This window comes from Phyllopteryx taeniolatus, chromosome 2 (assembly GCF_024500385.1).
Source record: "Phyllopteryx taeniolatus isolate TA_2022b chromosome 2, UOR_Ptae_1.2, whole genome shotgun sequence".
Taxonomy (NCBI): Eukaryota; Metazoa; Chordata; class Actinopteri; order Syngnathiformes; family Syngnathidae; genus Phyllopteryx; species Phyllopteryx taeniolatus.
This window is the reverse complement of record NC_084503.1, coordinates 23,716,446-23,741,237: the sequence shown is the minus strand read 5'-3', so window position 1 is coordinate 23,741,237 and position 24,792 is coordinate 23,716,446. Positions and strand designations below refer to the sequence as shown.

The 24,792-nt window shown below is 42.5% G+C and overlaps 1 long non-coding RNA gene across 1 annotated transcript; it reads right to left on the bottom strand.

Moving 5' to 3' along the window:
• Positions 1-822: 822 nt before the first annotated feature.
• Positions 823-13,460, bottom strand: LOC133466066 (uncharacterized). Its single transcript, XR_009784828.1, has 3 exons — positions 13,358-13,460; positions 1,598-1,731; positions 823-959 (listed from the first exon to the last, which is right to left on the bottom strand). It is a non-coding gene; the product is annotated as an uncharacterized LOC133466066 (long non-coding RNA).
• Positions 13,461-24,792: the final 11,332 nt, after the last annotated feature.

The window sequence follows — 24,792 nt, the reverse complement described above, 5'->3', positions numbered from 1 at the left end:
CTTGAGTAGCACTACCCTCCTTTTACCTTTGAGTGTGATGACACTCACAAAATGTCTTCCTAAAAAAAATCTGTATTTTTGAAAACTATTAGCGAAAAATACAAAACATATATAAAATTACACTATTAAACGAAAGTAATATAGTAGTAGTAATATAAAATATACACATTTACAAAAATGTAAATGTGTATATACATAAACTACATACAAGTACATAATCGATGAAAATAATAGAATATTAGATGAAAAATACACAAATGCTTGGAAGAAACCTCTGGCCCAAAATACAAAACATCGAGGAGCACGAAAGACTATGTGAGGGACTTGAATGTGCGAGAACGTTGTGTTGAACTTTCCTCTTTACACTCTAAATTGACCTGAATCCGTTAAGCCATGACTGCGTATCGACGCGGCCTTGAGGACTGATGAGCCTTCTGAGACGTTAATGGCAATGGACGCTTCTGATGAAATATGTCACGTCTTGGATTATTTGCTGTGACACCTTGCTTTCCTTTCCCGGGTGTTGCTAAGTGCTTCCCATCTCGCTCTCATTAGAAAGCCACTCGTGAACAACAGGTCATCTGCTCTCAGAGGCATCGTTGAAAATTTAATAGAAAACAGTATTATAGAATACAGTGTTCCCCGTTTTTCACGGTTAATGGGGACCAGCACCCCCCACGAAAGGTGAAAAACCGCGAAGTAGGATTTTCGTGTATGTCGGTACCAGAATGTTTAAAATATGTCAACAGTATTTATACTTGACATATTTGAGACAAAGATTACAACAATACACATATTTACTTCAATCTTTAATTATAAAACCTTATACAGTAATTAACATTCATCAACATTGCCTTCTGAGAGAGGCGAAGAGGCTTGCGATGGTGGCGGAGGAGAGGCTTTAGGTTCACTCGGAGACTCTTCTGCTGGAGGCGCTGATGGTGTCGCTGGGGTTTTACCTTGGAGAAAAACATGGTGATGGCTAGTTGTTGTCTTTGTCTTTTCTTTTGCTTCAAAATTCCCCTGTACAAGGACATAACCCCGTCTCTTATTACGCGGAGTTACCACACGTTTCGCTTCCTTATTGAAGCAGTTTGATCGATGTCGCGCCGGGAACCAATCACACGCCTTGTATGAGTGCCCGTGGCATGTAAAGTACAGTACAGGCATGTACAAAGCCTCTAAGTCAACTCATGTCTTTGTTTGGCATGTAGGGAAACCTCTCGCGCGCATCAACATGAAACAACGCATCTTTCCATAATATGGCTGCCGATATGGCTGTATTTTTTCATTTTTATTTCTTGATGAATTTTTTATTTTTTTGATGAATACGTATTTTGGAAAAACACGCAAAGCACTGAAGCTGCAAAACGTGAAGCGCGAAGTGGCGAGGGAACACTGCATATGGCTATGCACACCAATTCAATGCTTTTGGTCTTCGGTTACACAAAAACTCTCTTACATTTTTTCCACTTCCACTTTCCCCAAGATTGCGCATACTTGGCGACTTAAGCATAATCGACCTCCCTAATAAATATTCACATCCCACCACTGGGGTGACCTCCCGGGGAGCATTTATGGTGTGATGGTGACTCACCCATGTTGCGTGGGTGCTGAGGTGGTGCCAGCTGGCGCCCGCCTGGATCCCCCCACTCTGGCTACCTGTGGGGGCGGTGGAGGTAGACCAGCATCCCGGAGAAAACATCTTGAAAGACTGTCCGCCACTCATGTCTACAGAAGAGGGAGCGTTGCGTCTCTCGTTTAATTCCGGCCGAGTCCCCAAAGGTGCACACCATAAATGGAAAATGCCTGACACGCTATATAAGAGGTGAGGGCCGCGCAATGCTGTCGCTCAAGTCAAAGAGAGTGTCACTGATGGAAAAGTGTGCTGAGGGAAGAGAAGAGATTAAAAAAAGAAAAAAGATGGAGGGGATAAATATCCCATCAGCCACTCTGAATTTCATTTTGCTCTCTGGACAATTTCTCCTCGCGCTTGTGGCAAATTGCTCATTGCGGATCCCATCATGCTCGCGACCACATCCCAAAGAACAACTCACGGAGATGATTCTCAGGTTACCAATAAGTTACCAACTTTACGTTAAGACGGTGCCAAGTGGGGCAGAGACCCACACCGTTCAACAGATGGCCTTGTGCTTAAATTGTTTAAGTCCTTTTCGAAACCACGTATCCCAATTTGGGTTGTGGGTGAGCTGGAGCCTATGCCAGCTGATTTTGAGGAGAGACGGTGACTGAACCAAATGACCAATTTTAGAGTTTTTGATTCAACCCCGGAACCTCTGACTGCGAGGCAGACGTGCTAACCACTAGGCCTAGGTTCTGCCTCTTTTTTTTACCACCTAATAACACAAGGAGCCATATTTAGTAATCAAATCTTCAGTTGAAACTGTGCCAAGAAGCTCAGAATTGAGTTCAGGTGCATCCTGTTTCCACTGATAATATTTGAGAGAGATGTTTCACCAGCTTAATTGGAGTCCACATGTGGGAAATTCTTTTGATTGGAGGAAAATGGACACAACTGGTCGAAGATAGGCATGCCAAGCTTGTAGCATCATATTCAAAATGACCTGAGGCTGTCATTCAGGTGACTCAATAATAGGGGTTGAACCGATTGGTTGACAAATTGACTTTACTACTCCGCGTCAACATTTAAAGCTTGAAGTTGGCGTGTTTTTAACATCTCATCTTCCAATAGGCTAATTTACAGAGAAGTTACAAATCACCTGTATGCTGGCGTAACGCTATCCGCAGCAGCAAAATGTCCGGTCGACAAGGCAACAGTCTTCATACGTCTGCGCGTAGAGTACCAAGACTCCAACATAAGATGGTTGTGGATGGGAATAGCGGTTATGCTCGATGTCTTAGGCTATTCCGATTGTTGCTAGTCTTAAAAGATCCATACCGGCAGGACCACAGGACTGGCGGTGAGGAACGAGGGTCAAGGGAATCTCCATCTCCATCACCAAAACGCTATGTCCAACAACTGTGTGATAATGACCATTTTATGTGGTATATCACCATACTTGTGTCGCTTTATGCCACTGTGTTATAACACTTGTCGCAGTACGGTATACGGCCGGCATATGCTACAAGCGTGGGGAAGTATTTAACCAAAAATGAGACTGGAAGGACGCTCACCTGCAAAAAATAGAGTCTATTCTCAAATACAGTCATAGTAAATAGAAATCGTGACACAGAGAAAAGGTTTTGGAGCCTGGCTATGATGCCCCGTCTTACAACACGCCATGATATGAAGCACAAGATGAGACCGGCAGGCTCGATGAAGAGAAAAACGGGTCCATGGCTCCCACTAATTACAATAACGACATTCTGCTTGATGGTGACTTGTATTTTGAATGATTTGTTTTGATAGGTCTCTATGTGGCTGTACTGTGGTGAAATGTCATTGATTAATCAAGCTTGGATTCCACCTTCATCACATTATAATCGACTACAAAATATCTTTAATCATTCAACCCATGATTAATTACTGAGCAAAGACTGTGAATACTTATGTACTTGTAATTTCTTAGTTTTTTTTTTTTTTTTTTTTACACATTTGCAAAACTAAAAAAAAAAAAAATAATTGTATGTTGTCATTGAGGGGTGTTGTGTGTAGAATTTGAAGGGCAAAAACATTTATTACATTTTGGAATAACAAACAAAATGTCGAAAAAGTGAAGCATTGTGAGTACTTTCTGCATGCACTGAATTTGTGGAGGTGGCAGAAGTGACACGCAAATTATCGCCGTCCTGCAGTAGGCTCCAACGTCTAACATGATCATATTAATCATAGCAATTGATTTATGACCACTCACGCTGTTGCTGTTGCTTGTCTACACACACACACACACACACAGACAGACTTCATCCTCACTCAGCATTATGTTGACTTATCTGTGACGCATGATGCATGTTTTTTTACGTACGTTTTACTGGCGTGGATCGAAAAGTCAATAAATATCAACATGATAGTCGGCATCCTCGTGGACTCGAAAGGCTCGTGGCTGTCCTATCCTATTTTATTGGTTTCTGTTTGTGGGTTTTTAGGGGGCAGGGGGGTATAGTTTTGACTACTGTAGCATAGTGATCTAATGGTTAGCACGTTTGCCTCGCAATTCTGAGGTTCGGGGTTTGAATCTTGGCTCCGGCCCACCTATGTGGATTTTGCACGTTCTCCCAAGCTTGTGCGGCTTTTCTTTGGGGTACTCCACTTCCTCCCATATCCCAAAAATATGCATGTTAGGCTCATCGAAGACGCTAAATTGTCTTTAGGTGTCAATGTGCGTGAGAATGCTTGTTTCTCGCTATGTGCCCTGCGATTAACTGGCAACCATGTCTGGCCTAAAGTCAGCTGGGAGAGGCTCCAGCTCAACTGCGATCATAATCGGGACAACCAAGATAGAAAATGGATGGATGGATATTTTTGCATATCTAATCTTTTCTTTTTAGGAATGTGCACAACCAACAGTTAGTCTTCTTTTTAGGGATGAATAATTATGGTTAAAAACAGACTCAGAAAGGGCAAAATAAACTAATAAAATTGGTGAGGGGGCGATTTTCCGCCATTTTGACAGGCTTTCGCAAAATAATTTAAAAAATACATACATTTTTAAAAAGACTTAGGTTCAGGAGTGCTGGGAAACCTTTCACACCGACACCAGGAGCCTCAGACGGACCACTTTAAATTTTTCAGTCTTTCCAGTTGAAAATATTTAGTTTTCCAGTTGTCAATTTTCTATTTTTGCAGTTGTTTTTTTATGGGGGAGGAGGGGGTTGTGTGTTTTTTAACAGTTGAAAATGTTGATTGTTTATTCTAGTAAAAATATTTATTTTTTTTCAAAAACCATACAGCATTTTCTTCCAGTAGAATTTTTTTCCCTAGTGGAAAATGTATTTATTTTTTTCAGTTTTAATTGAAATATTTTTCTTAGTGGAAATGTTTCTTTTTTTCTAGATTTTTTTTTCTAGCTGAAAATGTTTTGTTTTTACCAGTTAAAAAAAATCCTAAATTGGTTGCTAAAAAAACACGAGCAAAAAGAGTCTACAAACCAAATTAGGATTGTTGGGAATTAGTGGAGATCATTCTAGTTGTTGATTGTCTCTTTTGTGCTTTAAAGCACCACACCTTACGACAAGTGCGCCCACATGCTCTCTGAGCTCGGTCATCAGGGTTTTGCCGTTTCAAAATAGTCAACACTTCCAGCATGCGCACAGCAAACATTCGGCTCACATTAAGATCACCTGACAAACAAAAGTCGCCTCAAGGGCCCCCTGTTGAGAGCCCAACATGTTCACCGTATCGCTTAAAAAAGCAACTTCTCTTTAGAACTTTATATTCAATTCACTTTATGTACATACTGAAAATGTGTATAAATGTGTGACCATACTTACAAAACATATACACGTCATTTTTATAAGCGTTTGTTTAAAAAGCATTTTTACAATTTTACTAAGACGTTTGTGCAAAAAAGTGAAATATTATTTTCATTAATTAATGTTTATATATATATATATATATATATATATGTTCTTTTTTGAGAACCGGGTAATTTGATTTCCAGGAATCGTTTGTTCGCTTGCCTGACGATTCTGCTTATCGATTCCTGTTACGAGGATGTCACACTCAAGGAGTGTATTTTGTTTCTAAACTTTTCCTATATGCCGTCACTATCCTAGTACGATATAAAAATGTCTGCCGTAGGATATAACCCTCTTTCGTTTATATCCTTATTTCGATGTGTGGCGTATTGTGTTAGCTCTGGTGCTACACGAATGTTACATCCAAGATGGTAACACAACAGTCCTCTTATGTTACCCTTGATCCACAATCAATCAACCCACGTTTTAATGCATAAATCGCTTCCCGGTAGTCATGGCTGGAGACGGGGGGCTTGGGGATGGCGTGCTAAAGATGCGACTGTTACGTTGGTTACTTGTGGGCTGACTTCAATAAACGGGGTCTGTGCAGTACGCATGTGTAGCAGATGCCAGTTTGCGTTGGGCCAATTATGGTCAGACCTCACTCCTCGAGAGCCTTACGAGTAGCGCTGGCCATCTGTTAGCAGCCTGGACTCGTAGCCTGCATGTTAGTACACCCGACAGTCAAGCTGGGGACAGCGGGAACGTAGGTTCAAGTGTCGGGCACGACTGTGTCAGATGACCACCCTCATGTGTGTTACCAAATAGACTGAATTTGCGAGCTTTTGCGTGCAAGAGTTGAGACGCCCACACCTTGGTAGCGACACTAACATTGTATGACAGAAGGCAAATGCAGCAAATACGTCCCCTGCAAATATTCATTCAACAACAAACTACATTATTATTTACACAACAACAGTATACAATCCTGAACAACCTCCCCAGGAGCAGAACCAACAGACTCAAGGACTTCTTTGTCCCCGAGCTATCAAACTGTACAATTCTACACTCAGTGAGAGGGGAAGGGATGGCAGAGGCGAGGGGACACCGGAAGATTAAGAGGAAGCGCACCTAACATTTTTTTTAATATTATCTTTCAAAATGTACAATGACACTTTATTATCTTAATGTCTAATGTGTTACTATGCCACTTTACTATTTTAATGTTTACTATGTCACTTATTTTTTATCTACTTTTTATCTCTTTTTATTTGCCTACTTATTTTTATTATTGTACTGTGATGATGCTGCTGGAACCATAATTTCCCTGACGGAACCCTCACAAGGGATTAATAAAGGACTATCTACCCATCTATCTACTTACCTACCTACCTATCTATTTAACAGGTTGTACTACCAGATATCTTGAATGCTGTTTTTCTGCTGTGTTTTATACAAGAATGAAGATCAAAAAAAGATTGCAATAAACGTAAAGTATAGTATAAAATGTAGCACAGTATATCAGGATATATATTGCTATGGAGATATCAAATATTGTGCTCCAAAACCCGTATGTACCTTTCGGTATTAATGGTACCTTCACAGATGTGTAATTTACGTATGCCATTGGGCATTAACCCCTGCCCCAAACCATCACAGATGCTGCGTTTTGAACTTTGTGCTGATAGCAACTGTACATTGAAAAAGGTTGTTCTTAAACTGTTGGACGATTTGCCCCCGCAGTTGTGCTCCAAGTGGTGAATCTCGCCCCATCTTTGCTTTTGAACAAGTGAACCTTTGAGGGATGCTCCTTTTATATCCAATCATGACACTCACCTGTTTCCAATTAACCTGTTCACCTGTGAAATGTTCCAAACAGGCGTTTTTTGAGCATTCATCAAATAGAATCAATTGAAAATTGGAACTAATACTGGACTTGGTAAGAGACTTTCAAAACACCAATAGAAAGGTTAACAAGAAAAAAAATCAAGTTTAAAAAAACTAAATAAATTCCATTTCTGGGTCTATGGTCATCATTACAGTCTTTCCGTTTTTTTCTGTGGTGACATCACAATAAATCCCACATAAAGCCAAAGAAAAACCACTTGCAGAGTTGTCGTATTAGATGCTTATTGAAGCCTTTCATGACGAATCCTCCACGTGCTTTTGAAGTTACAGTATGGTACCATTCATTCATATTTATGACCAGTGTGGAGAGGAAGAGGAGGAAAATGAAGAAATCTGACTGATCTAAAAGATTATAAAATGTTTCTCCCTCTTTCTTTTTAAAGAATAATAATTGGTCTCATTCATCCTGTGATTGAGATTCAAGTGAGGCCTTCGGCTAGAGCTCCCACGAGAGCGACTCTCGGGGGGCTGAGCTAATCATATCATTTCCTTGCCAAATGAGACCTCCAGGGAAATGAGATGGCCAAACAAAAAAGTGTTTCTCACTCTTCTTTGAACACCTTTAAACACGGCAAATACCATATGTGCACACACCACCTTAAATAAAATGAGCCTGCCCACTCACATTCCAACTCAGAGAAGCTTATCTCTGCATTAATTTCCAATCGGACACAAAAAAGCTGCATGATCCATGTTGCTAATTAATGTGAACTTTTGCCCCACGAAAGGAGATGACACTTTAAAGAGCAAGTGCAGTATACTGTAAATGAAAGACATTCTCAACTGGTTAAAACTGAAAAAAAAAATTGTGTATACACCTACGGGCAATTTAGAGTTGTCAATTAACCTACCACGCATGTTTTTGGGATGTGGGAGGAAACCGGAGTGCCCGGAGAAAAGCCAAGCAGGCACGGGGAGAACATGCAAACACCACACAGGCGGGGCTGGGGATTGAACCCTGGTCCTCAGAACTGTGAGGCAGACGCTCTAACCAGTCGTCCGCCATGCCGCCACATATATATATATATATAATTTAAAGCATGATAAAATATTAAATATATATATAAATAATATTTAATTTCAATAAAATATTAGGATAGTAGCCTTTTTTATGTATGAAAAAATAAAAAATTAAAACCTAAACAAGTTTTACAACATTATTAGTACATGAACTTTAATTTCATTGTTCGAAGGCCAAAGAAACAAAAAAAATGTGTTTGTCGCTCTTCTTTGCACACCTCTGTGTAAAATGAGCATGTCCACTCAAATTTGCACTCAGAGAGGCATTTCTCTGCATTTATTTCCACTCAGGCACAAAGTGGCTACAAAGCACATGATCCTTGTTCCTAATTATTGGGAATTTTTGCCCCACAAAAAGAGACACTTTAAAGGCTTGTAGCGCAAATACGGTATTAATGATGTCCTAAAAGTGAAGAATTAAGTCTATGCTCGTCACGAGGGAATGTGGACGAGCTCGTTAGCTACATAGCGCATTAAATATGTTCCTAGGAATGTATCTTGTAAAAAAAAATGGCTCCTTTGCTTTACTATGACAGCCTTCATACTCCTTTGTGGCATTCTGTGGTTTTGTCATCTCCAAAACATTTTCACAGATCCTGTACAATTATATAATGGCGATAATAATAATGGCAAAGGTGGGGGGGGGGGGCATGCTGGCCGACTGGTTAGAACATCTGCCTCACAGTTCTGAGGACCCGGGTTCAAATCCAGCCTCCCTTGTGTGGTGTTAGCATGTTCTCCCCGTGCCTGCGTGGGTTTTCTCCGGTTTCCTCCCACATCCCATAAACATGTATGGTGGGTTAATTGAAGACTCTAAATTGCCTGTAGGTGTGAATGTGAGTGCGAATGGTTGGTTGTTTATATGTGCCCTGTGATTGGCTGGCGAACAGTTCAGGGTGTACTCCGCCTCTCACCCAAAGATAGCTGGGATAGGCAAAGGTAATAATAATAATAATAATAATAATAATAATGCATTTCAAATCTACAGACCGAAACTGTCTTTCCCATTTTTGGTTTTTGGTAATCATCTTTCACGCAGAGATCCTGCAAAACTGGTGTATTGGACTGCATTTTTCCACTGATTAGTAGCCCAGGGTGAATTTCCAATGTGTTGAAACTTGGTTGGCAGTGACTTCCAAGTTTCGATTTGTTTTTAGTTTTGTTTTAATTATTAGTTTCTTTTTAGCATTAACAGAAACTTCACATTAAACTAGAAAAACTGAAACAATGAAACTGGTAAAAACTGAAAAATGTAACTGGAAATATCAAAACAACTGGAAAACTGTAATGTTTAAACTGGTAAAAATTTCATCAAGAAAAAAAATTAAAAATTGTTCAACTGGTAAAAACATAAAAATTTTAGCTGGATTAAAACAAACATTTTCATCCATCCATCCATTTTCGGAGCCGCTTCTCCTCACTAGGGTCGCGGGCGTGCTGGAGCCTATCCCAGCATTCATCGGGCAGGAGGCGGGATACACCCTGAACTGGTCGCCAGCCAATTGCAGGGCACATACAAACAAACAACCATTCACACCTACGAGCAATTTAGAGTTGTCAATTAACCTACCACGCATGTTTTTGGGATGTGGGAGGAAACCAGAGTGCCCAGAGAAAACCCACGCAGGCACGGGGAGAACATGCAAACTCCACACAGGCGGGGCCGGGGATTGAACCCTGGTCCTCAGAACTGTGAGGCAGACGCTCTAACCAGTCGGCCACCGTGCCGCTGAAAATGACTTTTAATGTAAAAAAAAAAAAAAAAATTCAAATAGCTAAAAACATTTTCAACTGGTAAAAACAAATTATTAAATTTTCAACTGCAAGAACTGATTTTTTTTCTGCGGAAAAAACTGACAAATTTAAACCAGAAAAAAACTAACATTTTCAGTTGGAATATTTTTTGGTGCGGTTGTGGACGGGGGGGGGGGGTCACTTTCATTGGCGTAAATTAGCGTGCTTGATCCTCGCTAATCTAAGCGTTTGATGCCAAGCGGGTTTGAGATGATAATTCTGCTATAAACCCGAGCTCTCCGCTGGGAGATGACAACAGCTGGCTCGTCTCACACTAGATCAGCCTGACGGGGCAGGTGGAGGGTGAAAGAGGTGACGAGGGTGACGGTGGTGAGGGAGGTGAAGAGGGTAAGGGCGCCTGCTGGATGCTGACCAATATTTGAACGAGTAAATCGCACGCTTCCTCTTGCTGCTGATCTGTCCTAATCTACCTTCTCCTATTGAAAGCCGTCAAAGATAAATTGTTAGTGCATGTGAGCCAGCTCCTGTGCCGCCTCCATTCATCACTGCCTGAACTGACACAGTAGAGTAGAGTAGTAGAGCTGGGCAAATAATTGAAATTGATTGAAAGTGATTTTGATTTTGGCTTGTCACGATCATAAAAACATTATGATAGAAGAAAAACGATTGTGCCGAACGGCGCAGTGTGTATGCAAGTTCCTGCGCTGTAAAACCACCTTGAATGTAACTGTGCTCCTTGCAGTCGTGAACGTGTGACATGTTATTCTCTTCCCCCTGAGCGTGCTTTAAGCTGTTTATTGACAGTTTACTGTAAAACTAAATGCACAACAAAAATAATTACAACAATGAATGTTTAAATACAACACATAGTTCGTTTTGAAAACATCGCCAGCTCAATGCTAGCACTTAATAGAAAACCATATTGACTAGCTAACAAAAGTTAGCATTAAACATCACAGGAGGGATTTACCTACGACGACTCACACGCAAATGCTCTCGTGACACATACACACAGTTAATGTAACAATACACACAGGCATATATTCTTCCTAATATGTGAATAACGAATGAACCTAATCAAATTCTATTATGATTTTATTCTTCTACTCTTTTTATCTTAATGAAAGTATATATCTCCATGCATGCATCGCACCACACTTTTTTTTTCGCACCCGTTCTCAATCAGCACTCATCACTGCCTGTATTTAAACCTGCCTGATCCAGGGATCCAGTGCCAGAGTATTCGCACTCATTTGTGGTACACAGGCCGACTCTCGAGATTCCTACTCTTGCGAGTAATTTTCATTACCTGGCTACCCGCATTTGTACTAATCGCCTTGTGTTCTCCTCCGCTTCCAGTGTTCCTCCCGTGACTCCCTTGCCTCCGGACGCATCCGGCCGTCTTCTTCCCCCTGGGGGCCGGGTTCTTTTTTAACAAAAAGAAAGATACCACTCTCTGCCCCTGCATTGTCTTCCGTGGTCTCAACGATATTACTGTTAAGAACAAAGCCCTGCTGCCCCTCATTCGAACCCCTCTGCGACACCCAGATATTCACCAAGTTGGACCTGCGCAACGCATTCCATCTCAATCGCGTTAAAGAGGGGGATGAATGGAAAACTGCCTTCAATACCCCCTCGGACACTTTGAATATCTTGTCATGCCCTATGGATTAACCAATGCCCCCGCAGTCTTTCAAACCACCAATGACGTCCTCCGTGATATGCTTAACCGGTTGGTCTTTGTCTATTTGGACGATATCCTCATCTTCTCCCGCTCTCCCGAAGAACATCGCCAACATGTCATTCAGCGCCTACTAGAGAACCGCCTCTTTGTGAAACCTGAAAAATGTTAATTCCATCTCTCCTCTGTACACTTCCTGGGATACATCATTGCCAAAAGACAATTAAAACTGGACCCGGCTAAAATCCAAGCAGTCGTCAACTGGCCCATTTCCTCCAACCGCAAAGAACAGCAACGTTTCCTGGGCTTTTCTAACTTCTACCGCAGATTCAACCATGATTACAGCAAAGTGGCCGTTCCTCTCACCAGTCTCACCGCCACAAGCTCTCCATTCCAGTGGACCCCTGCGGCATCAAAAGCCTTTGAACGTCTGAAGGAGCTATTGACCAGTGCCCCCATCCTGAGACACCCCGACCCCTCCCTCCAATTTGTTGTGGACGTTGAAACGAATTATGACATCAGAAACCGTGAGCTGCTGGCCATCGTCTGGCCTCTGGAGGAATAGAGGCACTGGCTGGAGGGGAACGTTTCTCAATTCATCATCCGGACTGACCATAAAAATCTTGCCTATCTCCGTTCCGCAAAGCGTTTGAACCCCCGGTAAGATCGTTGGGCGTTATTCATTAGTCGATTCAATTTCAGCCTCTCCTTCCGCCCTGGTTCTCGTAACGGCAAGCCTGACGCCCTCTATCGCCTTTACTCACCCCCCTCCAGTGGACCCCTGCGGCATCACAAGCCTTCGAACGCCTGAAGGAGCTATTCACCAGTGCCCCCATCCTGAGAGACCCCGACTCCTCCCTCCAGTTCGTTTTGGAGGTTAAACGAATTATAACGTCGGAAATCATGAGCCGCTGGCCATCATCTGGTCTCTGGAGGAATGGAGGCACTGGCTGGAGGGGACCGTTTCTCCATTTATCATCTGGACTGACCATAAAAATCATGCCTATCTCCGTTCCGCGAAGCGTTTGAACCCCCGGCAAGCTCGTTGGGCGTTATTCCTTAGTTGATTCAATTTCAGCCTCTCCTTCCACCCTGGTTCCCATAACAGCAAGCCTGACGCCCTCTCTTGCCTTTACTCACCCCCCTACAGCCCGATGGAGCCGGAACCTATCCTTCCTTCCTCCTGCTTTGTTGGGGCTGCCACTTGAGAGATAAAACAAGTGGTCATAAAGGCTCAGAGAACCCAACCTTCAGACCGGCTCTTCCTGCCCAATTCTGCACGTTCTGAAGTACTTCAGTGGGCCCATAACTCCAAACTTACCTTTCATCCCGGAATTACTCGTACCATCCAATTTATTCAACAACACTTCTGGTGGCCCAGCCTGGTAAAAGACACCCGAGAGTTCGTCCTAGCCTGCTCTGTCTTTGCCCGAGGAAAAACTTCGCACCAGCCTCCAGCTGGTCTGCTGAGCCCCTTACCCATCCTGAACTTCGTTACCGGCCTAGCCCCCTCTGAATGTAACCCCATCATTCTTACCATCATTGATTGTTTCTCCAAGTGTGTCCATTACGTACCCCTTCCCAAGTTACCCTCTTCCTTTCGAAACCACTAACCTTCTTGTCCTTCACGTATTCAAACTTCACGGCATCCCAATTGACATCGTCTCGGACTGAGGTCCTCAGTTCTCCTCCCAGGTGTACATCCTAGCAATCTCTGATCAGATGAAAATAAAATGAAATACTACTCAAACTAATCTTCACCGAGATGAAGTCGAAAACCCTATAAATATTTGTCTGTATTTAATGGTTATCACAGATATTGCTATTTAACCCTATCTGTGTCATATCACATTTATACTAACTTATTTGGTGATATGTAAATAAAAACGAACAAGGCTGCCAGTAAAGTTTAGCTTTGTTGTCAGGACTGTCAAAAATTCACAAACACATCATAGACATCTTATCACTGTTGTCAGCCATTTTTTGTTTACGCTGGCCTGGGGCGCAATTTCCCCAGTTTTCTTGAATACTTCATACAACTAGTACTACAATACAACTAGTGTATTGGTTGTCGTGTTTTTGGCATCTAGTTGCTAGCGGATGTACTTAACACACTCACCAGGAAGACGCTCCCTTGAGGTTTTACACCAGCAAACATTTGCTTTGGTTCTTCTAATAGGGTGAACAGTGCAACGCCTGAGGGGGGCGCTAGTAAAACGAGCAGATGGACATCTCCGTTTGGTGAGAGGTAAATAGCGAATGTTCTTGATCATACAAGAAACAGGAGTGCCATTCTTGTCATTTACCACCTTAACTGCCTGTGTTCATACAAGAATAAGACAGTAGACGGCAGTATTACCAGCCTGGAATACGGCTGGATTCCAAACCCAACAAGTAGGAGTTCCACTCCTGCCATTTTTCACCTTCACATTTGGTGCTTTTGCAAGATTAAGGCAAGAGATAGCAGTAGAGGGGGGCCTTGAGATATTAGGGACTTACAAGTTTTTCAACGCGTGCTTTTTGCTTTGACTTGCGAACAGGAACTTCAGATACGAGCGCTGTATGGTGGCAGTGACCTCAAATGAATTCATAACAAGCAGCAGTTTCTCAGATTGAATTAGTGAACAATTAATCAAAAAAGAGACTTCAAGCTGTTTATTGCCTCTCCCAGTTAAAGTTTACTGACAAACTAAACATAAAACAAAGACACTTACATGTTGTGTATTTAAAAGAACCACATAACTTTGCCTTAGCTTAAGGCTAACAAGCTAGCTATACACAGGCTAGCGAATAGCATCATCGTTATAACCCTTTAACAACATATATTCAACATGAACAGTAGAGCAACACATGTAGACAGACAATATAACAATACTCAGACAGACATACATTGTTTATCCTTTGCAAAAAAGGATCAATGTTACAGCATCTTACTGAATCAGTTGTGAAACATCAGAAGGACGAGCACAATGTTCATTGAATTCAAGCAAAACAAATGTGGCAAAAATGGTTTAATTGCTTTCATTCTATTTAATTATGTCATGCTTTTATCAAGTATAATATTGGAAAGTGCTATTTTTCTTATGAAAAAAACATTACAAACATGTTTGTTGTTTTTTTTTTTTGTAAGGTTGGAATGGCTTTCCACCCTCCTGAAAGCCGTCACCTAATCGTGGTGGAGGGGTTTGTGTGTCCCAATGAGCCTAGTAGCTAAGTTGTCTGGGGCTTCACGCCCCTGGCAGGGTCACCCATGACAAACAGGTCCGAGGTGAGGGACCAGACAAAGCACGGCTCAAAGACCTCTAATTATTACGACAAACAATGGACTTCATTTTCCTTTGCCCGGACGTGGGTCACCGGGGTCCCCCACTGGAGCAAGGCATGGTGGTGAGGCTCGAAGGCGAGCGCCTGGTGGCCGGGCCAGGCACAGACCGAAAGGGTAACGTGGGTCCCCCTTCCCATGGGCTCACCACCTGTGGGAGGGGTCATAGGGGTCGGGTGCAGTGTGAGCTGGGCGGTGGCCGAAGGCGGGGACCTTGTCGATCCGAAGCTGGCTCTAGGGACGTTGAATGTCACCTCTCTGGCAGGGAAGGAGCCCGAGCTTGTGTGTGAGGTCGATAAGTTCTGACTAGATATAGTCGGACTCGCCTCCACACACAGCTTGGGCTCTGGTACCAGTCCTCTCGAGAGGGGTTGGACTCTCTTCCACTCTTGAGTTGCCCACGGTGAGAGGCACCGAGCAGGTGTGGGTATACTTATTGCTCCCCGGCTCGGCGCCTGTACGTTGGGGTTCACCCCGGTGGACGAGAGGGTAGCCTCCCTCCGCCTTTGGGAGGGGGGACGTGTCCTGGCTGTTGTTTGTGCCTATGCACCAAACAGCAGTTCAGACTACCCACCTTTTTTGGAGTCCTTGGAGGGGGTGCTGGAGAGCGCTCCCGCTGGGGACTCCATTGTTCTGCTGGGGGACTTCAATGCTCACGTGGGCAATGACAGTGAGAACTGGAAGGGCGTGATTGGGAGGAACACGGTACCCCATTGGGAGTATGGGGTACCGAACCCCCTGATACGGGCTGTTCAGTCCCTGTACGACCGAAGTCAGAGTTTGGTCCGCATATCCAACCGTAAATCGGACTCGTTTCCGGTGAGGGTTGGACTCCGCCAAGTCTGCCCTTTGTCACCAATCCTGTTCATAAGGTTTATGGACAGAATTTCAAGGCGCAGCTGAGCCGTAGAGGAGGTCCGGTTTGGTGGCCTCAGTATTGCATCTCTGATTTTTGTAGATGTGGTTCTGTTGGCTTCATCAAGCCGTGATCTCCAACTCTCACTGGAGTGGTTCGCAGCTGAGTGTGAAGCGGCTGGGAGAATGAGAATCAGCACCTCCAAATCTGAGACCATGGTCCTCAGTCGGAAAAGGGTGGCACGCCTTCTCCAGGCCGGGGATGAGATCCTGCCCCAAGTGGAGGAGTTCAAGTATCTTGGGGTATTGTTTACAAGTGAGGGAAGAATGGAACGAGTGATCGACAGGCGGATCGGTGCAGCGTCTGCAGTGATGCAGACTTTGTATCGGTCCGTTGTGGTAAAGAAGGAGCTAAGCCGAAAGGCAAAGCTCTCAATTTACCGGTCGATCTACGTTCCTACACTCACCTATGGTCACGAGCTGTGGGTCATGACCGAAAGAACAAGATCCCGGATACAAGAGGCCGAAATGAGTTTCCTCCGCAGGGTGTCCAGGCTCTTCCTTAGAGATAGGGTGAGAAGCTCGGTCATCCGAGAGGATGTCAGAGTAGAGCCGCTGCTCCTCCACATCGAGAGGAGTCAGAGGAGGTGGCTGGGGCATCTGATTCGGATGCCTCCCGGACGCCTCCCTGGTGAGGTGTTGCACGTCCCACCGGGAGGAGACCCCGGGGACGACCCAGGACACGCTGGAGAGACTACAGGATCCCCCCGGAAGAGCTGGATGAAGTGGCTGGGGAGAGGGAAGTCTGGGCGTCCCTGCTAAAGCTACTGCTCCCACGACCTGACCTCGGATAAGCGGTAGAAAATGGATGGATGGATGGATGGATGGAATGGATTTACATTCCTCTCAAACGGGAAAGATAATTTGAGATAAAAGCGCTTTGAGTTGCGAGTGTGGTTGTGGAACTAATTAAACGCGTACCTCAAGGCACCACTGTATAATTAGCCTGGAATATGGCTTGATTACAAATGCAACATGCAGGAGTAGAGCTGTTGCTGTTCTTAGCTGGTTAGTATTTCCTTTATGACGTTATTTCAATAAATCCCCTTTTCTCCCTTTTTTCTCCTTTGGATGGTTGTTTACGATGGGTAATCCTAAACAAAGAAGAGCAACCATCATCATCCTCGGAGAACACGAATAAGCTGTATAATTCTTTTCTTTCTACCCCTTCTCTTGGAGTAAACACTCATAAGTACATCTGGTGGCTCATGCTGAAATCTTTAAACGATCTAATTTCAGTCTCCCGAGCAGGAATCTTTTTCTTTTTCCTGAGAACATTCCTCACTGTTATGTGCTTTCACAGCGCGACAGAGAGCCAAGAGATCTTCGGGCAAATGCTGGAGCTCGGCAAGGGGTTCAAAGACCAAAGTATTTTTAGACGTTCTCAACATAACCGCCACGTCACGGTAAAAACATTGACGTACTCACAGGAAATATGCAAATAGTTTTGACTGTGAGGTGACTACAAAAGTTCAGCGAGCGTCAAAGGAGGAGATGTATGTTCTGTGGCTTCTTTTTCTTCCGAAAGAAAGTCAAGCAATGTTGAAGCTCTGAGGTTCTCAAACTGGGGTCCCTGGACCTCTCGGGGTCCATGAGCTATAGCTTGGGGGTCCATAGAGTAATTTGCAAAAACTGACTATAAGGTGTCATTCTAAAAAGCGCATACCTACAAATGGGGACCGGCACGCCAATAAAACAAACATACTGAACCAATTTCTCCTATCTACCTTAGCTTTGGGGCGATAAAAAGCTGATTGTGACGTTTCATCACATAATTCAGACATCCCTGCATGAATAAAGTCAGCTGTGTTTTTTGTTTTCTTAGAACAAAAGGTGCATTATTACACGAATAAAGTCCAATATTTTTGAGAAGGCGCCTTTTTACCAAAAATATACTCTTTATAGACTAAAGGTGTCTTTTCTGGAATAAGGGCACAATAATACGAGAATAAAGTTGTATTTGTTTTTTTGTTTTTATTCACTAATTAAAATGACTTTGTTTCTCCCTCCATCTTTAAACTTTGACTTTACTATCGTAATGTTACGACTATTTTGAAAATATGTAACTTAATAATGGAACTGCAGGGCAGGATATGACAGTAAGCCCCCTCCTATGTTATAGGTCAGAGGACAAAGATGTTATGGGGTCATATTTGTATTGTTTATATCTTATGTAATACGCGTCACATCATTTCCAGCAAGTTGTCGACTATAGTTTAGCTAAAAATGTGGTTTTTACTCAAACCCTCTGTCCTCCCTGTCCACAATATGCACAGTTTTGTCCTCAAAAGAGTGCTGTTTCTCTTGGAGGTGCAGGTAGACAGCTGAGTCTTGATCTATTGTGCCATGCATCTGCTCAGTGGCTGCTTGGTTTCCCCAATGTACGGATCTGTGCATTCCTCACTGCACTTGACCACAGACACTAAAAGTTGCTTTCAGGGTATGGGTTTTCCGGTCCTTGGGATGTACCAGCCTTTGTCTCAGGGTATTTCCACATTTGAAGTGTGCCGGAATGCTGTGTTGGTTGAAAATCCTCGGACAGACCACGATACATACGGAATGATAATATTGTTGCGTCTGTCACTCTTTTTTTCCTCCTCCACCTTGCTCTTGTCCCTTTTGGAAGTAGTAGTATCTAAGTAAGTAAGTATGTATCTAATTCCAGAAAATGACCTGATGGTTTGAACCCGAACTTGCTAGAATATTGTTCAAACCATCACGTAATCAACCCGTAGTTCCAGTAGTTATTGCAGCACAGACGGGGGATCCCGCAATGCTGATTTCAGGGTTTGGTCACATGCTATTCGCATGCAAAAACAAGCACACTTGTGATGTTAATTTCAGTCGACACATATTGCCTGACATGGCTGCCCTCTGGGATAGGTGAAAATTGATGAACATGGAAGACTGTAGGACTGTAGGACTAGAGTGAAACAGCACCTACCCAAACAGAGAGCTGGCATCGCTAGTGATCTGTCGGACTTAAAAACCAAGGCTCAAAAAAGGTCAACGCTATCACGAGTCACATAGATTTTTATTGTCGCTAAATGGACAACACTTTGCGGCGGCTCTTTCAAAGGGTCTGCTCGTTAATGTCTGTAGCAGCAAACAGCTTGCTCCCAATAAATCCAGTGTTCTCGCCGACTGATTAAAGCCATTTGTAACTGTATCGTGGCTGTCACCTGTGGCGTGCACTTTGGAAGTAAGGCAGATCCATCTTAGTAAAAGGTACTGCGTGTTGTCCACAGACAAATACACAAACAGGTCCCCCCTTCATCTAACATGAGTGCAAACATGACCAAATGGAAGATGACAAACAGCAAGCACAATGCCTGGCAGAACCGTGGAGCTGTATGTCACAATCGTGCGAGTACTTAGGCAAATGTCATTTTTTTCCTGGAGGAGACGAGTGGAGTGCACTGGAGTCAAGGATTCTGGAAATTACTTGAAACTACAGTATATTTTTGTGTGTGTTTTAATAGCAACAAACCCAGTGGCCTGGCTCGTATATACAAAAAAAAGTTGGAAAAAAAAAAAAAAGCAAATGTATTTATATAGCGCATTTCATACACAATGTGTTTTCCATGATTAAAAGCATTTAAAAACAGACAAAAAAACCATCTTATAAACATTTAAAACAAAGGCAAAAATAAAAGTACAACTAAAACAGCGTACACTGCAAGAAATATCATTTAAAAGTGGATATGCTCTAAAAAGCATAAGAAAAAAAAGAAGAGTTTTTAATCTGGATTTAAAAACATTCACACTTGGGGCTGACATCACTTCTGTTGGCAACTTATTCCATTTCCATCCATCCATCCATCCATTTCAACACCACTTATCCTGGTTAGGGTCGCGGGACCCTGGAGCCTATCCCAGCTGACTTCGGGCGAAAGGCGGACTACACCCTGAACTGGTCGCCAGTCAGTCGCAGGGCACATATAGACACGGACAACCATTCGCACTCACGTTCACTCCGTCACTGAGTGGGAACTGAACCCACGCTGCCCGCACCAAAGTCAGGCGAGTGTACCACTACACCATCAGTGACTATTCCATTTCCATAATGTTCAAATGCTGCTTCACCATGTTTGCTTTGGATTCTGTGCTCTACTATTTGACCTGAGTCTGTCGATCTCAGAGCCCTACTGGGTTTATATTCCATTAGCATTTCTTTCATGTATTCAGGAACTAAACCATTTATTGATTTATAGACCAGTAGCAGAACTTGAAAATATATTATAAAGCTGCCTGGAAGCCAGTGTAGAGAATTTAGAATTGGAGTAATATGCTCTGACCTCCCGCGACCCTAGTGAGGAGAAGCGGCTTGGAAAATGGATGGTTGGATGGATGGATGCTCTGACCTCTTTGTTCTGGTCAGAACCCGAGCTGCAGCATTCTGAATGGGCTGCAGCTGTTCAATGCTCTTTTGGGGGAGTCCAGGTAGAAGACCATTACAATAGTCAAGTCTACTTGAGCTAAAAGCATGGATGAGATTCTCCTGGTCTACTTGGCACATCCATGCCTTCACTCTGGATATGTTCTTCAGAAGGTCGAATGCAGTTTTAGTAACTGATTTGATATGACTGTTGAAAGTCAGGTCGGAATCTATCACTACACCAAGGTTTCTGACTTGGTCTTTGGTTTTTAAAGAGAGTAACTCCAGGTATTTACTAACAGCAATCCTCTATTCTTTATTGCCAAAAACAATTATCTCAGTTTTGTTGTGGTTTAATTGAAGAACATTTTGGCTCATCCAGTTATTTTCTTTGTAAATTCAGCTGGCAGCCTGGATGAATATACAGACACCGTCAAAGCCTATTCAGTTTCTGTGAAGAGATGTGTGTACCAAAAAAGTCATTTTGCACGTTCAATAACAACAGTAGAAAGTACAATTAAAACAGCGTATTCCATTTGTGTGCAGCATAATAGCTAAATGCTGCTTCACCATGTCCGCTTTGGACTTTCAACATATCCTCTCTTTTCCTTCACTCAGGTGACACGTCCCTTCCTGTGTGGGGTTGTGAGTTGTGAGTAGTGGGCGAACAATCCAATGCTTGGTGAATTCTGCTTCACGATTATAGTAAGATCCCCCCACATCGAATGAAATGACTATGAGGTCGCTACAAATGCTTGGCCCAGCCGCTGAGAAATCGCCATTCGCCAGTGGCCAATCAGAGCAAAACTCATTTACACGTTGCATATTATTAAGAAATCCAGCCATCTCAACTGCCAGGCATAAAAGACCAACTAGAATAGCCTGAAAATGACGTTCTGGGCATTTTAAACCTAAATTATCTTGCAAACTTGATAAAAGGACATCAAAGATTAGCAAAATACATTTTAAAAAAAGATAATGAGATGTGACCTTTAAACTACCTTAATCTGGCTAACGAGTTAGCAGCAAGGCGCTAACGTAGCAGTTCATGACTGCAATCAGAGCTCCTTCTTGTCAAGCAGCATAAGTTGGGAGTCCTACTATGCCAACAGCCAAAATGATTTTTCAAACCAAAATGGTTAAATTCTTGTGTCTTCTCAGGCATTGGTTTTTAAAGCTTTTTTGTGGGTCTCCTCATGGTAGACACGTACCAAATTTCATGACGCTAGCGAGTCAATTTTGGGTGCTTCCAACCAAAATGTCCAACCTCATGTGTCTTTTCAGGCATCAGTTTTGGAGACTTTTTGAAGAATCTACTTAGGATAGACTTTTTAGATTTAGACTTTTTAGACCAAATTTCATGGTGCTCACTGAAATTGATGACTGAATTTAAGTTTTAAAGAAATCGACGTCAGTACACGGGTACAGTCAATTTTGTGGGCTCCAAACTAAAATGGCCGATCTGTGTCTTTTCAGGGATGGATTATTTAGACTTTTTTTGTAAGTCTACTCATGATAGACATGCCTACTAAATTTCATGTTGTTAAATAGGCTAAGGGGACTTTACTACCAAGTCCATTGGCAGGATTCAAACCAAAACACATGGGTTCTTGTCCGTGTTTGTGTGTCCAAGTTTCATGTTGCAAACTGAAACAGGCTTTGGCCGCTAAATTTTCAAATCATTCCAAGGGGGTTCTACCCTGGCAATGTTGGGGTCCCTTAAAGCAAAAAGGCAGACTTCCTGTGCATTTCCGATAAAGCCAGTGGATGGACAAAAAACTAAACAAACAAACAAAAACATAGAAACCCACTAAAAGAAAAGCACATAACAGCACTAAACATGGCTTAGCAAAAGATGAAGACACACACCTCCAGGCATGCCACAATCTCCCTCCTAACTAACTAAGGGCAAGAACATAATTTATTGCAGTAATTATACGGTAGTTAACTTCTTTTTACACACACACTTCCGTCATAAGCCATAAAGTAGTTTTATTTCTATTTGCATATTTCCCGGGGGGAAAAAAAAGGTTAGCCCTTGGCTTAGAGGTTTCACTGTACACGGTACTTACATCACGCATACTGTATATCAAGCCCACTATGACTGCATTTGACTACAAGAGGTGTGAGCCTTCCCTTCGCTCCAAGTCTGATGATGAGAAAAAAAAAAAAAAAAAAAAAAAAGCTCGCCACGCATTCACTCCGAGCGTTGTCATGCGATCCATCTTGTCCGTGACACACATGCACGGTGCTTACATCTGTCTCTATTCAACTCCTCTCAGCTCATCTACCTCCTACATTGCCTCCATCCACCTCACGCTGCTAATAGCAACAGAGCACTTGATTTCTCCCCATATGAAATCAATGCACTTTGGCAACCCAAATGAGGAGTTTGCGTTTGACGCAACTGTGGAAAATATGCTAAAATGTCAGCTTCAAACCGAAACGGCAGACATACTGTGTCTTGGTGGGTTCTTGAGAATCTTTTTTAGGTCTACTCATGATAAAAATGCAGACAAAATGTTATGTTGCCACGTGAAACTGGCTTCGGGGACTGCAGTTTCAAAGACTACTACTACTACTACAGAGGTTGTACGGAGTCAATTTTTAGGGGCTTTCAACCAAAATGGCCACACCTTCTGTGTCTTTTCAGGTATGGCTTCCGAATACTTTTTTTTGCGTGTCCGCACATGTTAGACAAGCCCACAAAATGTCATGTAGCTAAGTGAAACTATTTGGGGGCTGAATTTCTTAAAGACTTGTTAAAGGTGCTACTGAGTCCTTTTTGAGGGACATCAAATAAAAACGGCATATTTCCTTTGTGTTTTTGGCTGTGGCTTCTTGAGACTTTTTGCCCACCAAATTTCATGGTGGTCGCAGAAAATTGCTTCGAGGGCTGAATTTAAGTTTTAAAAATCGTTAATTAAGTTAATTATTAACCCATAATAGACACACCTAACACATTTTATGTTGCTCAGTGAAATTCGATTTGGGAGATGAATTCTCAAAATATTCTGAGAGGCGCAACTGAGTCAAATTGGGGCATTTGAACCAAAATAACAGACCTGGCTCTTTTCAGGCAAGGCTTCTTGAGACTTTTTTATGGGTCTACTCGTGATAGACACGACTACCAACTTGTATGCTGTTAAGTGAAAATGGCTATGGGGGATGAATTTTCGAAAATTCAGAGTGGGTGCTTCCATGCTGGAAGATTTAAACCAAAATGGCAAACTACTGTCTTTTTGGTAATGCTGTTTGGAGACTTTCGTAGGTCTACTTATGATAGACAGGTCTACAAAATTTCCTGTTGCTCAGTAAAACTGGCTTTGATGACTGAATTTTCAAAAATATGAGAGGCGCTACAAAGTCAATTTTGGGGGGCTTCAAAATAAAATGGAAGACCTCCTGGGACTTTTTCTGTGGGTCTATTCTTGATAGACATGCACACCAATTTCATGCTGCTGTGTGAAGTTGGTTTTGGAGGCTGAATTGACAAATAATTAGTTAATTTGTTTTTTTTTGTTTATGTAAAAGCCTCCAAAACTGTTTTATTTTGCCCACGAATAATAAAAATGCAAAAAAAAAAAACAAAAAAAAAAAGTGGGATTAAATGTATCTGTCGACGATGCGTGAAAAAAATGCAACAAACGCCCGACGGCTAAAATGATTGGCCCTTTAATTAATTGCATTATCTTCAGCAAACACTCTCACCGCCACCAAAAAGCCTCCTGAGAGAAGTCAGATATCATTTGATGTGTGCCACTCTGCTTTGCTCACTGCAGCAAACTCAACAGGCCACACTGCCACAGTGCCCCCTACTGGTGGACGCAGTCATCGCAGCCATGACAGAGAAGGGAGGGCATATGTGGCCTCCCTTCAGACACGACAAGGATGTGCTTGCTGCACTTTTGCATGCTCAATTTCAGGGCTTTGCTTGACGAGGGGGGTGGGGGTGCTTTACACCAAAGATTACTGAATTCAAATTCAAAATAGGAGACGCTAGCGTCAAAAAGGGTTGGAATGGTACAACAAATTTTACACTTTTATGACCTGAAGCTGACATTATGGCGCTCTTTATAGACAAAGACATTAAGTCACTTAACAGTCAGCGAAAAATGATACGCATAATGATTAAATGTAGTAAGTATATTGTATTTGGAAAAAATAGGAGAAATGCCACAATAATTTTATGGGTTCACATTTTTCATTTATTTCAATCATCCCATAATGATTAAAAAATGAGTAAGGAACATCAGTTCTTTTTATGTATTTGCGCCACGTAAATTAATGTGTATTATATATTAAAATACAATTACAATGAATGTCAAATTTTCTCAGGGCAATCTATCTGATAGCTTGAAAGATAAATAAAAAGCAAATATAAAAGAATAAAATCATTAGCGACAATATGTGGGCCATGTGTGTGACGCCGGA